Source organism: Microcaecilia unicolor, chromosome 12, assembly GCF_901765095.1.
Source record: "Microcaecilia unicolor chromosome 12, aMicUni1.1, whole genome shotgun sequence".
NCBI classification, from domain to species: Eukaryota; Metazoa; Chordata; class Amphibia; order Gymnophiona; family Siphonopidae; genus Microcaecilia; species Microcaecilia unicolor.
The window spans coordinates 43,971,609-43,977,608 of NC_044042.1; positions in this window are offsets into that span (position 1 = coordinate 43,971,609).

The window sequence follows — 6,000 nt, forward strand, 5'->3', positions numbered from 1 at the left end:
TAGGTTACTGAACTCAGCTGGAGGTCTTACAACTGATGGAGATCCACCAAGCACACCTAAGAAGCTAGAAGCTACTGGTTTTAGATGTAATCTAACTGATGGAAACAGATCTGTACTCATTAATCAATAGTCCATTAGTAGTTTTGATGCCATAAATGACATTTTCAATTGATAATACTGCCCCCCTCACAAACACCATCATCAATTGGACACTCTGCTCCTCATCCTTGCATACCCACTTCCTGTAATGAAGTGGAAGCAAAAGGGGGGAAGGGGGAAGGCCAGTTTTCCCACTAGGAGGATGGGGCAGTAAAACAGGTTTATTCCCAAGCAGTACAAAACTATTCATAAGATCCTGCATTGAAGAGACCAGAGCAGGACCAGACTCCTTGGTCTTTCTTTTCCCTTACTTGAACTTCCAGTAGAATACAGTGCCTTGAAATCTCATCCTTTCACTGCTGCAAAATTCAGTTGGCTCCAAAGGGGCCAGACCTGCCCCTTTGGTTATGCCCTTTCAGACAGATGACCATGGACCTCATTATGCAGCTCAGCAAGATTTTTAAATATGGCTAGGTCCCACACAGATGACATCACCAATTTTATTTATTTATTTTGCTGCATTTATATCCCACATTTTCCCACCTATTTGCAGGCTCAATGTGGCTTACAATATAATACAACTACAATCACATTGATGGAATAGAGAATCAGAGCATATATAACAGATAAGGTGCATAGGAATATTATGGCAATCATTAACGGAGAACAATTTCAGAATTATTGCTATTAAGGTTCATACGAAAATTATGTTGATTAAGAAGTGGGTAAGTGGTTAACAACATAATATAATGATATCAGGACAAGATATAATTGTCAGTAATTAGGATAAATGGATAACAACATAACAATGATATCAGGACAGGGTATGATTATCAGTAATTAGGGTGTAAATAAAATAGGCAAAATAAGAGTTCCAATATAAAATTGTCTCTGGTGTAGTTTAGGAGTCAGATCGTTATGACGGATCCATTTTGTACGCTTTTTTGAACAAGTAAGTCTTCAGTAGGTTCTGGAAGATCATCAAGTCGCGTGTTTTTCTTATAGTGGTTGGTAATTCATTCCATCGTTGTGTACAGATGTATGAAAAGCTAGATGTATGTATTGATTTGTATTTAAGTCCTCTGCAATTGGGATAATGGAGGTTTAAGAAAGTACGTGCTGAACTTTTGTTGTTTCTCTCTGGTAGATCTATAAGGTCTGACGTGAAAGATTGGGGCATCTTCATAAATAATTTTATGAACTAAGGTGCATATTTTGAATGTAACTCGATCCTTTAGTGGAAGCCAGTGTAATTTTTCTCTAAGGGGTTTAGCACTATAGTATTTCGCCTTTCCGAATATCAGTCTGGCTGTGGTGTTCTGGGCAGTCTGGAGTTTCTTAATGGTTTGAGCTTTGCATCCCGCATACAAGGAATTGCAGTAATCCAAATGGCTCAATACCAGTGACTGCACTAGTTTGTGGAATGTCTCTCTTGGGAAGAAAGGTTTTATTCTTCTAAGCCTCCACATTAATTAAAACTAAGGTTACACCTAACAATCGATCGGAACCTTAGTCTAGATAACCATGTGAAAAATGTTATAAAGAAAATGTTTTACCACAGAACTCCCTCTTCCTAGATGTGTGCCACCTCCAACCAAACAACAGTACTTGGGTAAGACAGCTATTCTCTCCTCTGACAGATACCCTGTTCTAAAGTTTGTTGTTGATATCCTGAAAACTTAGCTGGCTGTGGACTCACCAAGATAGGACTAAGAAACTAAGTCTCGACCCAAAATCAGGAAAGAAATTGGCTGCTTGCTGATAATAGAGATCAAATGCAAGTTTCAAGTTTAATTCAATTTTACTATCCCGCCCTTTGGGGAACCTTCAGGGCAGCTTACAATCTAATGTAGTAGAAAATAACCATTGTAGTTAAGGCATAGACATGACTATAAGGGTTAGGGGAAGAACTACAATAAATGATAGGACAGAGGGTGGGAAATGGAAAGAACAAGAGGAAATGCTACTTGTATCTCCCGTATGGCTGCTGGGGGTAATGGAATTTCTTCATAGGCATCTTTAAAGAGGGGTGTTGTCGGTTTTAAATGTATCAAGTGAAGTCTGAAGATGGAGAAAGATGGGGAGTGAGTTCCAAAGTTAATGTAGAGATGTGCTAAAAGATAGAACTTTCTGCAACATCTTATAAAACAGAAATTAAAGAAGTAGATCAGCAAACGAACAACAAGTGGCAAATGCACAAATACAATTGGATTTACTTTAGAAACTATGTGGATGAAGCCTGGACTCATGAAAGGTAAAGGAAAGGAGAACTGAAAACTAAGGATTAAAGGGAGTTGCAGCCCTGGGCAGTGGATCATGGACAAGATGGTTTATTTATTTATTTGTTACATTTGTATCCCACATTTTCTCACCTATTTGCAGGCTGAATGTGGCTTACATAGTACCGGAGAGGCGTTGGCAGACTCCGGTGTGAACAATACAAAGTGATGTTGTGATATGGTAAAGTTCATATGGAACAGTCAACGGAATAGTTGTGTTATGCCCATTACGTACTTTACTTATGTTGTGTTGCAGAGATCAAGCATTGAAGTTGGATCTACGGGATAGTATGCCTTTTTAAACAGGTTAGTCTTTAGTGATTTCCTGAAGTTTAGGTGGTCATACGTTGTTTTCAAGGCTTTTGGTAATGCGTTCCACAGTTGTGTGCTTATGTAGGAAAAACTGGATGCGTAAGTTGATTTGTATTTAAGTCCTTTGCAGCTTGGGTAGTGCAGATTTAGATATGTTTATGTTGATTTGGATGTGTTTCTGGTTGGTCTGTCATGTATCTCAGGGCTTCACCGTAGATAGTTTTGTGAACCAAGGTACAGATTTTGAAGGCAATGTGTTCTTTGATTGGGAGCCAGTATAGTTTTTCACGGAGGTGTTTTGCGCTTTCAAATTGCATTTTTCCAAATATAAGTCTGGCTGCGGTGTTTTGGGTGGTGTAAAGTTTCTTTAAGGTTTGTTCTTTGCATCCCACATAAATTCTATTGTAGTAGTCTACGTGGCTTAGTACCATTGATTGTATCAGGTTGCGAAATGTTTCCCTCGGGAAGAATGTTTCGCACGTTTGAGTTTCCACATTGAGTGGAACATTTTCTTTGTTGTGGATTTCACTTGGCTCTCTAATGTTAAGTTATGGTCCAATGTAACGCCGAGAATTTTCAGGTTGTTTGAGATAGGGAGGGTGTAGTCTGGGGTGTTGATACTTGTGGGGTTGTCCGTGCTGTATTGGGATGAGAGGATGAGACAGTGTGTTTTTTCTTTATTGAGTTTTAGTTGAAATGCATTTGCCCACGAGTCCATGATGTTCAAACTGAGCTTGATTTCGTTGGAGATTTCTGTCAGTTCGTGTTTATAAGGAATGTATATTGTGACATCGTCTGCATAGATGAAAAGGTTCAGGCCTTGGTTGGATAATGACTTGGCTAGTGGTGTCATCATTAGGTTGAAGAGGATCTGTGATAGCGGTGATCCTTGAGGTACTCCGCAGTCTGCTTTCCATGGTGATGATATGTTTGAGTTTGATTTCACTTGATATGTTCTTGTGGTTAGGAAACCCTTGATCCAGCTAAGTATATTTTCACCAATCCCGAAGTAATCTTGTAGTCTTAGTAGTATATTATGGTTTACCATGTCGAATGCACTAGACATGCCGAATTGGAGGAGGATGCTTTTGCCTGTTGCTATTTCCTGCTTGAATTTGGCTATGAGAGTAATTAGTACTGTTTCAGTGCTGTGGAGGGAGTGGAATCCTGATTGTGATTTGTGTAATATTGAGAATTTGTTTATATAATCAGTAAGTTGTTTGGTTACTATGCTTTCCATCAGTTTGATTACCAGCGGGATAGATGCTACTGGACTGTAGTGATTTTGTTTGTTTTTTTCTTGGTATCTTTTGGTATTGGGATGAGTAGGATATTGCCATTTTCCTTAGGCAAGAGGCCTTGCTGAAGCATGTAATTTAGGTGGGATGTGAGGTCTGCTATGAAGCGGTCAGGGGCGGATTTTATTAGGTAGCTGGGACAGGTATCTAGCTTACAGTGAGTGTTGGTGAACCTTCTGATCGCCTGGGTGACTGTTTCGACGGTGAGGAGAGCGAAGTTTGACCAGGTTCAATCAGCTGGGTATTCTCCAAAGGTTGGGTCCAACTCATTCCATAGAAACCTATGGAACTTTGGAAGGCTAAGTGCTTTGAAAATATGCCTCTATGTGTTACATCTTATGAACTCCCAAAGGATTCTGTCTTTGGCACAATGCAAGAATTATGGTGAGCTTTAGTAGTAAATTTGAGATACTGAGATCATACTCCATATACCCTGGCTTAGGAGAGAGGTTACATAAGTATTTATTTATTTATTTATTTGTTACATTTGTATCTCACATTTTCCCACCTGTTTGTAGGCTCAATGTGGCTTACATAGTACCGGAGCAGCGTTTGCAGACTCCGATGTAAACAAGTACAAAGTGATGTTATGGTAAGATAAAGTTCATGTGGCACAGCCACATTAGGGAATCATACAACGGAAGTGTTGTGTTACGTCCTTTACGTATTTTAGTATTAGTGTGTTGTAGAAATCGGCATTTATGTTGGGTTGGTAGGGTATGCCTTTTTAAACAGGTTAGTTTTTAGTGATTATGGTCGTACGTAGTTTTCAATGCTTTTGGTAATGCGTTCCACATTTGTGTGCTTATGTAGGAGAAATTGGATGCGTAGGTAGATTTGTATTTGAGTCCTTTGCAGCTTGGGTAGCGCAGATTTAGGTACGTTCGTGTTGATCCGGGTGTGTTTCTAGTTGGTAGTTCAATCATGCCATACTGGGACAGACTGAAGGTCCGTCAAGTCCAGTATCCTATTTCCAACAGTGGCCAATCCAGGTTATAAGAACCTGGCAAGCTACCAAAACAGTACAATTCATTTTATGCTGCTCATACTAGAAATAAGCAGTGGATTTTCCCAAGACCAACTTAATAATGGCTTACGGACTTTTCCTTTAGGAAATTAGCCAAACCTTTTTTTAAACCCTGCTAAGCTAACTGCTTTTACCACATTTGCTGCTACTGAATTCCAGAGTTTAATTACAAGTTGAGTGAAGAAATATTTTCTCCAATTTGTTTTACTAGTTCATAGCTTTATTGTATGCCCCCTAGTCCTTGTATTTTTTGAAAGAGTAAACAAGCAATTCAAGTCCACCTGTTCCATTCCACTCATTATTTTATAGACCTCTTATCATATCTCCCCATAGCCATCTTTTCTCCAAGCTGAAGAGCCTTAGCCGCTTCAGCCTTTCCTCTTAAGGAAGTCGTCCCATCCCCTTTATCATTTTGACACCCTTCTCTGTACCTTTTCTAATTCCACTATATCTTTTTTTGAGATGCGGTGACCAGAACTGCACGTAGTGTTTGAGGGGTGGTCACACCAAGGAGCAATACAAAGGCATTATAACATTTTCATTTTGTTTTTCATTCCTTTCCTACCAACACCTAACATTCTGTTTGCTTACTTAGCCACCACAGCACACTGAACAGCGGGTTTATGTATCAATGATGACACTTAGATCCTTTTCCTGGTTGGTGACTCCCAATGTGGAACATTGCATTATGTAGCCTTTACGCGCATGTTTTGTTGACCCCTCCATTATTCTTGCTTTGCATAAAAATAATAATTTGGAGGCATTGCACCCAAGAGTACCCCGTGGCTTTGCATAAGTGACAGGAGCAAATTTTCAGGCTTCTGAACTGGGTACAAAGTACATATGGAACTTATACTGGATTTTCAAAGGGAAAGTACACAGATACTTTCCCTTTGAAAATCCCATCCTTAGTTATGCAACAGTGTGCTTCATCATAATCCTTTAGCTTAAGTTTAGATCTGATTGCTATAGGTGTAGGAGAAAG